The sequence below is a fragment of the Betta splendens genome, chromosome 22, assembly GCF_900634795.4.
Source record: "Betta splendens chromosome 22, fBetSpl5.4, whole genome shotgun sequence".
Taxonomy (NCBI): Eukaryota; Metazoa; Chordata; class Actinopteri; order Anabantiformes; family Osphronemidae; genus Betta; species Betta splendens.
In genome coordinates this window covers 756,284-768,868 of record NC_040900.2, presented here as the reverse complement: position 1 = coordinate 768,868, position 12,585 = coordinate 756,284, and the positions used below count along the sequence as shown (strand labels likewise).

Here is a 12,585-nt window from a genome sequence, read left to right as displayed (position 1 = left end):
ACGCACACACACGCACGCATACACGCACACACACGCACGCATACACGCACGCACACATACACGCACACACACGCATGCATACACGCACGCACGCATACACGCACACACACGCACGCATACACACACACGCACGCATACACGCACACACACGCACTCATAGACGCACGCACGCACACACACGCACGCATACACGCACGCACACATACACGCACACACACGCATGCATACACGCACGCACGCATACACGCACACACACGCACGCATACACACACACGCACGCATACACGCACACACACGCACTCATAGACGCACGCACGCACACACGCACACATACACGCACACACACGCACGCATACACGCACACACACGCACGCATACACACACACGCACGCATACACGCACACACACGCACTCATAGACGCACGCACACACGCACGCACACACACACACACACACACACACACACACACACACACACAGGAAGGTGCGTCGCTTTGACCTTGTTCCAGGATTAAATGGAATCAGATCGTCCCTCTACTGTACCTCCGCCGCTGCAGCACGCTCTGCGTCTCGCTCCTATCGATTCCCTCTAATGAATGAATATCCTCTGCAACACTGGGACTTTTCTGTGTTTGTGTGCGACGAGTTCGGCCTTCCTCTGTCGGTTTGGAAGTATCTGCCTCGTTCGTTAATGACTTCCCTCCTTCCCCTCTTTTTTCCAAAGGTCACATTCATTCTTTTTTTGTCTTCACGCTTCTGTTTTTCATGGTTTGATTTGCTTGAACACTGGTGGTTGGGAGGTGCAGGGCCGTAAAAGCAGCGCTCCTCTTTGAGCTGAAGCTGTTTGACCTTCAGTCTGTTGATTCAGCGCTCAGCGTTCTCTACTCGTCCTCCTTCCCTGGTCTCTTCTCTGCTCCTGCGAGTACGTCTTCCGTACCTTCTCCCTCTATGAGCCGACCTGTTTTAAATTCTCTCTTCTTACATCTTGCACCGTTTCCTCTAACTGACCTGCAGCTCGTTCTAATCGCCTCCTTCCCTTTCCTCCTCCCCTCTCCTTCGTCCTCTTCCTCTCTTCCTATCATCCTCCTTTACCCTTCGTCCACTGACCTTTGCAGTAATTGACCCATCAGTTGCTCTTCTGCAGTTTAGTGTTGGAGGTTTTGACTTCCTGTCAGAGAGGCTGCACATCTGCTGCAGGACGCCACACAAACAACCGTGACCTTTGGAGCATCCTGACACTCGGCCCGTGTGAGTGTTTATATGAGTTCACGGCGCCGGTTGGTGTGTTGGTGTGAGTCCTCCAGCCTGAGCGTGGCTGCACATGAGCATACAGTATGTGAACTCAGACCAGTGCGTGTGTTTCTCAGCTTTTGTGTGTCTGCCTGACAGTTTGTGTGTGAGACGCCCTCCGACACCTGGCTATTCATTATGCATGCAGAGAGCAGCAGACACCAAAATGCCACACTTCATAAGCTGCTCTACAATCAAGACAAACACACACACACACACACACACACACACACACACACACACACACACACACACACACACACACACACACACACACACACACACACACACATATCTGCATAAATGCAAACTGTTGTGAACAGACACTGTTTGCTGTGGGTTGGTAAACTGTGTAGACTCTGAGCTTTAGCCTGGCGTCTGTGTGTGTTCGTTGAGGTCTGTGTGTAGAACTACTGACGTCTGACTCGTGACAGTTTGAGTAAATGTTTTAATATAAACTGATTTACAGTATCTGTCAAATTCTGGACCTGAAGTCATTATTTATCCACTGGCTAATAAAAGGCTAATTTTCTGGCACAATTCTGAAATTCCTCCACACCAGATGCAAAGATTGTTAAGGTTCCAGAACCAATGCCAGCGACTCCATGTTCTGCAGCACAGTGAAGGTCCTGGACCTGCGCTGCAGCGGCTGGTGGATCACGGTGCGCAGGTTTTCCAGTGACCCTTGTGGTGAAGTACAGAAGTAAGAGGACCCCAGGAAGCTGCGTCTAGCGAGTCTTTTTTACTCATTGTCTTTGTCTTCTCAGACGTGTTTTGTCTGTTTGTTCCCATCCACTTAGCGTTACATACAGCCAGACGGCTGCTTTAGAGAAAATCAACCTCCTGCTTAGAGACCGTACGCGCTGAGAGGGAAGGGAAGAATGAGACTGAGTAGAAAAATGAGAGGATAAAGACGAGCTGGGGAAGAAGGAGAGGAAAATAAACGAGACAGTCAATTAGAGAGACAGAGGCTATCAGTGCGGCTGAGGGGGAGAGGGGGGAGCAGCAGGACTCGGCTCTCGTTATGATCCATCTCGTCTCTTTGTAGCAGCTGACGTTTTTATGATGCAGCCTGCTGCCTGGGCTAATGGCTTCCTCCATTATACTGAGGGAACACAGTGACCCCGGCACCTGGATAAACACAGCACTCACATCAGACCCCTCCCCGCTGCCCGGCCCCGAACGGAGCTGGGCCGAGTCTCCGCAGGGCGGCCCACATGGAGATTAGAGGATGGAAGCGTGTGAGCCAGGTTTCAGTCTTCGTGGTTAAGTAAGTTATTGATCCAAACACAAAGCTATACTTCACCACTGAAAAGCAAGTTGTGTTGTAAATATTTTACATTTTATTAGCAAAAATGTGCAACAACATTTAACATTGATGGTTTATGTCCAGAGTAAACAGGGAAAACGGAAGTAATGTGGTTGAAAAAGGTCATATCCTTCAACACCCAGAATGCACTGCGCTCGGACCAATCACCTGAGCTGCAGCGATTGGACCTACCTGTTGTTCAGCTCCGCCCCCTCCCACCCAGAAAAAAACAGGAAGCACTAGTTGTAGTCTGTGAGAACATGCAAAACGTCATCTGAGATGTTTCAGAGGAATAAATGATCATTTTAGTAACGCAGTAATCGGTGTCCCTTCATTCTTAAAGATTCCCCGCCATCAACATGTGAAAGTGCTTTTCTGCCTCTGATGAAACCAATCTCGTTGCAGTCTGGACCCTAATATTAAACTACGATCCAGACATTTACCTTTAATCTTCGTCAGCTTCAGCTCATGCAGCTTCAGAAAAGAGACGTTGGCCTGTAGAGAAACCGTGTCTAAACCAACTAACAGGACTTTTCTCATGCTCTGTGTTCACTGGTCCAACGCAAATGTCTCCTTTCACATTTGAAACTCCAAACTAAAGCTCCCCCTGTGGACCCTCCACCGACCACAGGGTGATTCTACACGCAGCATCACCTGGAAGCTGCTCTTCACGTAATAAACTCGTCAAAGCGCCCGTTTGGGGCCTTTCGGGTTTGTCAGCCGCCGGCTGAGCCCAGACGTGGCTCCGTCCTGAGGCCGCGGCCGCTCGGCGCACTTAATAAACAGAGTAATTTGGCCAGCTGCAAGTGTGAGATGTTTTGATTCCCTGGTCGCAGTGTAAAGAAAAATGGAACGACAGAGCGAGAGGGAAACAGCAGTAATTATAAAACTAATTACCAAATGCTGATGATGCCCATAGGCTTTGCATAACTAAATTTAGATGAGGAAATTGCTTTCGGCTGCCGACGTGGCTGCCAGCGTTTCGTTCATCTCTTTTTTTATATTATTCTCTGCCGTCGTCTCGTCCTGCGTGCTGTCACACTCTCACACGCCAAAGAGGAAAATAATCACCATGGAAACAATTACTGGCACCTCTGTAGTTCTCCTCGTTCCGTGGTCCAACAAGTGTTGCTGCTGTTCAGCCCCTGAAAGACGTCACGATGCAGCAAACGGCCGCGTGCTCGGACTGACGCGGTTCTGATCCAGAAACATGGACACAGCTGATTTCCCCCTGGAGCGATCGCACCAGGCGTGTGCTGTGGTAAAGTTAGATCACCACGAGTCCTGGTTCGGCCCAGTGGCACCGATGGACCCGAGCGCCTGAAGGTCTTTGCAGGTGGACCGTCGTCTTTTCTGTTTATCCCAAACGCGAGCATCGCAGTGCAGCGGTTCGAGCCTTTGCTGGTTGACGTCAAGGCCAAAGTTGGAGCAAATGTTTTTGTAGCTTGGACAGGATGCTGTGGATTCAGGGGTTGCTACCTCTGTTACGTCCGCCTTCCGTGCAGGTGCAGGTTTTATGACACTTTAGGTCAGGGGTCCGACCCTGGTCCCACAGAGCCACGGTCCTGCTGCTTCTCCAACGCTCCCTGATCTCCTTGATCAGGTTGTCAGTCAGCTGCGACTGACTGAACACACCTCAAGGTCATATTAGCTGGGACAGAGTTGGAAAAGCAGCAGGACAGTGGTTTTAGATGGTACCCAGCTGAATCAGGGGTGTCCAACTCAAACCAGTTCAAACCAGTTTGACACCCCTGAGCTCAATGATTCCTAGCGTCAGAGCTGATGTGGTTCCTTCACACTCAGGGCCACAGATGTTTGTGTGTGTTGTGGAACCTTCTTCCCATCAGGCTGGTCATTTTGCTTCCAGGAAGTCTTGCACTGGTTTGACTTTGTATTAATCATAGTGAGCTTCTTGCGAAGGACGTTGGGCCATTAGAGCTGATGTCCTTACTAACCCAGTTATACGTCTAATGTCCTCTTCTAATCTGTTTATCCCGCTTTGCTTTCATACCAGACAAATGGGACGTTATTGGCTTATGTACTGTACACTGTGAGGCCTCAACAGTCAATCATTCACTCTCATATTCAGAAAGGCAAGCTGTGACACTGAATTAAAATTGACATGAAAAGCGTGTGTTGAACAAAGTAAAGTATTTCCAATCAGGTGTAATTGGCTTGTCGGAGCCAGCGGTGATATATGTTGGTAATTAGCTAAGCGGCTCGGTTTGTCTCAAAGGGTGTTTTTTATTTTTTAATTATTTTCCCTCCTCCTTCGACAGCTGATCGTGAATCAAAATGTCAGAATGAACTGGGGAATTAGGAGCTTTTTTTGAAAGCGGTTGCAAGTTCACATGACGAGACTAGTAGGAGTGGAGGGAAGAGGCAGGAGGTTCACATCCACCCACCTGAGTCTGGATGCACCGTTTATACAGGTAGACCATTAGCAGAAGCCTGACGGGCCTCTAACCAGCAGACAGTGCTGTTGTGTTACAATGACACCAGCAGTAACTGTCTGTAAATGCTGGGAGCGGAGCTGGTGTTTTCACAGGGTTTGGCAGCCTTATATTTGGGACTTATCTGTATCCTTCTTTGAAACTGAAAAAATAAAAGTCTAACACATTTTATAAGAAAGGCAAATCCCGTCGTGTTTTATGCACCTGTTATAGCTGTTGCATTGGTTGTAAACTCTGTAGGAGGATGTGTGGCGTCATATTGGATGATGGGGCTCCAATCAAAGCTTTTGAGAGCAGTGAATCGTCTGCTCAGCTCTGTTATTACCTTGTTTACTGCCTGACACACACACACACACACACACACACACACACACACAGATAAATACGTATCCACTCAGGGAGCCACGGCTGCTGCACGCTCTGATCGAAACCAATGGATTTAATGGATTTTTACAATTTAAAATGTAACAGGGAGAGTTGGAGGACACAGGCGGAGAGAGATGAATGAATCAGGGACAGAGAGAGAGAATTGGATAATCTGGAGGGGGGAGAGAGAGGGGGCGAGCGAGCTTGTGTTTGCTGGGCCGTGAAGCGTTCAGCTGTACCGCCATCTGAACGCTCCGTTAGCAGTCGAGCCATTTCTTAATAACACTCATAACTGCTCTCTGAAGCACTCGTCCTCCTCTCATCTCTCCGTCAGTCCATCCCTCTCTCTCCAGCGCAGCCGCATCATTCATCTGTTTATATCTCTGTTCCATCACTCCATCACCGGCTTCATGCCTCCCTCCCTCTCCGTTCGCAGCCTTGGCTGATCAGTTTGTGTGTGTGACGTGCTGCTGTGGTGCAGGACGGAGGTGACGACCAGCTGCTGAACGTCTGCATGTCCCAGCATGAGGCAGCAGAGATCGGGGGACGCAACCGACCACGAGGAGACGGATGACGCAACCGTCCCCTTTTTTACTGTTTGACGTTTCACTTTTTAGCATCATTTTGAGTAGTTTCCACTTGCTTTAAGATGAGGAGGACGATAATTGAGCTCCTTTCCTGCATTCCTCGTCTTTTTCCACCTCCTTCGACCCTTCGCCTCTAACACATTCAGGTTCTCCAGACGTTCTCCGTTCTTCTTTTTTGGTTCCTTCCTTTCCTCCCTCCTTGCCCTCTTGCTTTTCTTCTTCCCTTGTTCCTTTGCAAACACAAGCTGCTGCTGAGCTAATTGGAGCAGTTGTGTGGTAACAGTAGAAATCCTCTGTTGTATATTAACAGTAAAGATGAAAACAACAGCTACGACGGCGCTTTAAGGCTGAAGCAGAGCTTGGTTTTGGAGCCATCTGTCCCTCAGGATCCTGATTAATGTGTCGCCGGCTGTCTGTCACTACTCGTTTGATCTGCACACTCACTAATTGATTTCTGAATATGAAGGAAAAAACACTCAATTGACTTTGATGAGGTTGTTGATCAGAAGAACGTTTTTTTTTTTCCAGTAGCAGCATGTTTAGTCTCTGTTAAATCAAAGCGAGGGGATCAATATGTCTGATGTGATTCAACTCATGATGCTCCAGTTAGTTACAGGCTTCGTCCCTGCAGAGATTCATTGTTCAACTTCTGAGAAGTTTCCTGTGTGGGTAAATCAGCTCTAATAGAACAGGACGGAGCTGTTAGACGAGCCGAACGCAACCGTAGGAAGTGTGATCGCTGGTGTGTTGGGTCCCTGAACGCATCGCTGAGCGTGCTGCGTTCAGCTGCGAGGTGCTGGGATCAGAGAGAGGGTGAAACTCGAGGAGCCGCGTGTCGCTCAACGCGAGCGTCAGCGTCTGCTTTCTCCGTTTGTCTCAGCGTTGCATCACTTGGACGCTGCCGCCGTCTGTCACACGCCGCGCTCGGATGCTGCTGCGGGTCAGAAGACGGATGGTCTCTTCATTAGCAGCCGCCGCGTCCTGGTCCGAACGGCGCTCACACTCCGATAGCGCTGCTGTTAAGACTAATGAGAGGCTTTTGACTGTGTGTGTGCAGGACCTGATGTTATTAAATGATATCAGCATCAAGGCTCCTGTTTGAAGTCCAACTTCCCTTTGTGTTCTTTCTCGCACACACACTCTGACTGTACTTGCTAAGTTTCTGTGTGAGCGAGTTTATTGCAGACTTATCGTCGCTCTGCATCACTGCTGAACTCGCTGTGTGTATTTCCTATCAGGGCTGTGTCTCAGTGTGGGGATGAGAACCATACATCATAGTCCTACTGTACCAGATAGCTTATCACACACACACACACACACACACACACACACACACACACACACACACACACACACACACACACACACACACATGCACACGCGCAATACAGACGCAAGCACACACATATTCACAAGCGCACACACACACACACATATTCACACGTGCACACGTGCACACACACATATTCACACGTGCACACGTGCACACACACACATATTCACACGCGCACACACACACACATGCACGCATACACACACATACGCACACACACACACACGCACACAGACACAGACACACACACAGCTTCAACGCACTTTAATATTTGTAAAGTACTTTCATTGAAACGTCAGTTTTGCCGACCAGGCTGCTACATCTGAAGTCATTGTGTTACTGAATACCACTGCCGTTGATGTGGTGGAAGCTGACGCTTCAGGGCCGATCACAGATGTCCATCTGAGGTGTGTGTTCCTGCTGCTGACGTATCCCGGGCCGCTGGCTGCTCTGGGTCAGCTGCAGTAGACGTGGTGCAGCCTTCTGGATGCTGTCGCCTACAGCTCACATTGAATCGGCACCAAACCCGCTCCTGCTCCTTCATGCAGCCGCGTACGCCCTCATGCCCTTAAAATGAAATTACAGATGCAGCACATGAAACTAAAGCTGCTGCCGATGCAGTAGGAAAAAGAAATGAAATGGTGGCCATAGTAAAGCTTATCAGTCAATAAGAGACTTTCTCTGCTTCTGTATCTGTAGATGGTAATTCTTCTCTGTTCCCGTCTCTGATCGGAGGCTGTGGCTGATCACATGGTGCAGCGCTGAAAGATGCTGGCTTATGTAGTAACTAGCTTTTATCTGCTGTGATATCACTGCAGCACATCCAGCTCCACCTGTTCGCTGCCTTTGTTCTGTCTGTCCGTCGTCTTCTGCCTCTGTCATCAGCTCACGTTTTCTCCATTTCCACTCTTTCTTTCTCCATTTCCTTGATTTCATGGCACCAGTGTGTGTGAGCGCTCACGCTGTCGAGCCACGGTGCTAATCGATTAACACCAACATGTCTGAACCAGCATCGCATTAGTCAACGTCACACAGCCACCTGCACAAGAGAGTGTGTGTGTGTGTGTGTGTGTGTGTGTGTGTGTGTGTGTGTGTGTGTGTGTGTGTGTGTGTGTGTGTGTGTGTGTGTGTGTGTGTGTGTGTGTGTGTGTGCAGGCTGTTAAACATGAGGGCCTGCAGGTGATTACACTCCTTTGGGATATGAAGGGGAGGCCGGATGAGGGAGGAGTGGGGGAGGGGAGGCTGTGGCACAGAGAAGGAGAGGTGGAGGAAGTAACGCATCCACAGGAGAGGATGAAAGGAACCGACGCTGGGGGACGTGACACCAGCACATTGTACTTCGGCTCTAATTACCAAACTACTGAAAGAACAAATGCTTGTTGGACTGTGGTTGTTGTGGGTGAAACCCGGCCGACGTCGGTTTTGAAGCTGAGCTGTTTCCCAGTGCAGCCTCACATGCATTAGTCCAGGTTCCTGTGAGTCAGGTGTGAACGCTGACGTGAGCGCCTCTGGACCCGCCGGACCTGCCGGACCCGCCGGACCCGCCGGACCTGCCGGACCCGCCGGACCCGCCGGACCTGCTGGGCCTGCCGGACCCGCCGGACCCGCCGGACCCGCCGGACCTGCTGGGCCTGCCGGACCCGCCGGACCCGCCGGACCTGCTGCCCGGTGGGAGCGTCGCAGGGTGGCTTTGTGAGTGTTCTGATGACAGCGGCTCCAGAGAACGTTGCAGGTGCTGAGCGCTGCCTGCTCATCAGTTAACTGTGATCCAGCTTCCTGCAGTGGCGGCTCAACAAAGCAGACGTGAAGGAGACCTCTCCGGGAGTCTGGCAGCGCATCGGAGGGAAGCGAATCAAAGGCAGCGCTGGCGACGCGCTTCTGATGCCGTTTGGATCACAAGCAGCGCACGGAGCAGAACCGCTTCCTGCCGCTTTGCGAGGCTCCGACGCAGTGAAGAGTTTTTAATGTCAGAGCAGCTGCAGAGTGATGATGACGGACCTCTGAGCTGCAGCGTGTTTACAGCAGGAGACTGAGGCGGCGTTGGGTCAGAACCGCCGCCGTCTCCTGACCTCACGTCAGCCACTCTTCTCTTCCTGCTGCTTTGCTGCTTTCGCCTGGAAAGGAGCCAGGCTCCACTTTCCTTCTCTGCTTCCTCCTCTTCTTCCCTGTGTCTTTCCTCCGTCTTCATACGTCTCTTCATCTCTTTTCTCCCTTGTTGTCCCTCTGCTTCCTTGTTCCTCCCATCTTTTTCTTGTGTTCTTTGTTTTGTGTTCCCCCGTTTCTTCGCCCTCTCTCCTTTTCTTTTTTTTCTCTCCCTCCACCCTCCCAAGCTTTTTTCTGTCCTCCTCTCCTCGTCTCCGTCCTCCCTCCCTCTCTCCTCCATCGCGGAGCAGTAAAAGTCTCTGGCAGTGAATCCCGTCCACTATAAAAATTGTGACATTGAGATGTCTGGAGTTATTTTAAGCTTCAGCTGTTGCTTCCTGGAACTGAATATAATCACTGAACAGCTGCAGCCAGAAACGTTGCTTCGTGCCAAAACTATTGACATGTTTGACTTCATCAGATGAGGAGCTATAAATAATGTTTTATACCTGTACTGGAAACTCCAGTCCATCGTTAGTTCACAATGAAAGAGGCAGGAACCGTGTGATGGACGTCACGTGACTGCACGTTTGTCTACTGTGCAGTAACAGCATCTATCAGTCTGGTCAGTCTGCACCTTCATACCTCCGAGTTCTACTTACCCTGACAACTACAAACACACGTCAACAAGGCATCTCAGCATCGCCGTAACCATGGTAACCCTAAGTAACTACCGCGGCGACAATTGGAGTATCGGAGAAATGAAAGAGCAGTCACACAAAGACCTAAAGTCCGTAAGTGTAAAGCTGGATCCAGGCTGGATGTGATTAGTGTGGTGATGGGGTCATGGGAGTGCAGCCCTGCCTCACCCTCTCTGCCTCTGAATCAGAGCCACCGTGACTCTGAGCTGCTCCGCGTCTAAAGGAAGACGACTCTGGTTAACGCCGTTCCTGCTCCGCTCACGTCTTCCTTCTTCCTCTGCCGGTGACATTCACACATTTCCCGTCTGACACTTAACGCTCGTCTGTGCAGCCGACTTAATTAGGCTAAATGGGAATAGGAGGATGGAGAGGGGATGGTGTCGGGTAGAGAGCTGGAATGTTATTGTTTGAGACAGAAACCCTGTCTCCTCCTCCGCTCCCTCCATTGGCCTCGCTCTCCTCTTCCTCCTCCTTTCCTACTTTGTCAACCCTTGCGTCAGCCGCCGCTCTCTTGTCAGACAGTTGGTCAGAGTTCATTAATTTTTACTGCTCAGGTAGTTTCCTCCGTGGACTGAGAGTGAGCACATCCCTGATCAGTTTCTACGGTTACCGGGCTGTAATCAGAGGTGAAACGAGGTGAAAAGATGACTGCAGCTCGCTGGCTAAGTGCTGCCATTTGAGCAGAATTACACTTGGGTTTGCAATCAAACGTTGTATCAGGGACGCGTCAGGAGTCTGAGCAATCACTCCTGAATGCTTCTCACTCATTTGGCAAATTTGTCCTGGTCTTGTTTTCTTTAATAGTTAAGATGGCGCCGCTTTGTGTGTGAAGGTGAGAGCTGCAGGTTCCACGTCGCTGGACGGACAAACGGACAGACGGCCACTTTATTAGGAACGCCTGTGTGTCTGTGGAGCTGCTGGTGAACAGCACACGTTATGGCTCTGCCTCACAGACCCGGCCCGGCCCGGCCCGGCCCGGCCCGGCCTGCAGTGCAGTTATTACGCGTGACAGTGTGACAGAGAATAATGGAGACACGTGGCCTGCTTCACCTCTGTGTCTGTTAAATTAATGACTAACAGCTTCACACTAGACTCCTGCAGCTCACTCTGTCTCTCGTTACAGTCCAGACAAATTAACAGCAGATTAGCAGCGAGCGGCCTGTCTGCTCACAGAGCCGAGCCCGACTGAAGACGCCGCCGGCTGCTGGTGCGAACAAAAGTGGGCTTTAATGAACCTAAGACGCGTTTACAGAGGAATGAAGACCAGGCTCAGACTGGTGCAGTGTCCGGGTCTCAGCGACCTCCACTTCTCTAACCTGAACTGGACCGGAACCTTAGACCAACTGTAAGAGCATCACTCCAGCTGTCAGACAGCGCGTTCCTCCTGAAGCAGGGGTCACATTAGGTCATGGAGGACGCGACTGCAGGGTCCTTCTGTTCTGTCTGCTGCTTCTCTCTTCCACGGATGCGTCTTCAGCTCAAACCTGCACCCAGGACCAGACCGACGCACATTACCCACAATGCCGCGGCCGTGGGGGGCGCGTCCTCCCATCAGCGGACATCGGGAGCGATGTGGGCGCGGTCCGTTTGGGTCTGAACGCCTGCGTTATGAGGGAAAACACGCAGGAGCACGGAGCCGAGGAACGAGCTGCTGCTGCAGGTCCACGCGTGTTAATCCGACTGCTGCCGGTCGGAGAACACTCCCTCTGCGGCGGCGAGCCGCGTGTTCCCTTCACGCACGCTGGGCTGCACTTAATTAACGTGTGTGTGTGTGTGTGTGTGTGTGTGTGTGTGTGTGTGTGTGTGTGTGTGTGTGTGTGTGTGTGTGTGTGTGTGTGTGTGTGTGTGTGTGTGTGCGTGCGTGTGTGTGTGCTCTCCCACATATAATAGTGCTCAGCTGCTCCCACTGTGGGTATTCAGGAGCTTGTTCAGTTCAGCACCGGGGCGTCAGGGCCCCTACCCAATTACTGTGTGTGTGTGTGTGTGTGTGTGTGTGTGTGTGTGTGTGTGTGTGTGTGTGTGTGTGTGTGTGGTACAGTAGGCTGCTTTCTAATTACTGTCTGCTGTGTGTATTCCCTCAGTGCTCATACCTTCCAGCCTCACTGAGCCGTTGCTGTGAGAGCATCTCTCTGGGTTTTTGCTTCACACCGATGTCACACAGCAGCTTCCCACGCTCCCCTGTTGTAGTGCTGGTCCTTTTATTAGGGACGCCGCACCATGATGTTCTGTTCACATCGCTAACTATGAGCTACCACAGACAGTTACACAGACTCCTGCAGGATCAAACCTTTGTTGTGACCACATCATTATCGACTGGGTGAGAATAAAGCGTCTACGTCTGTCTCACTTTCGTCATCTGTCCCAACGTCCTCTTGCTGTCTCTCCATTTTTCTTTCTTCATGCTGTCACTCCGTTTTCTCTCTCTCTCTTTGTCCTCCCTTGTCCTTGACAACAGCGACCAGCT

General features: G+C 50.8%; 1 protein-coding gene across 6 annotated transcripts in view; it reads left to right on the top strand.

The window, feature by feature from the left end:
- The window catches only part of LOC114847951 (neuronal PAS domain-containing protein 3), a 153,755-nt gene that overhangs the window by 70,896 nt on the left and 70,274 nt on the right, over nt 1–12,585 (top strand). The gene's annotated exons all lie outside the window — the stretch shown is intronic.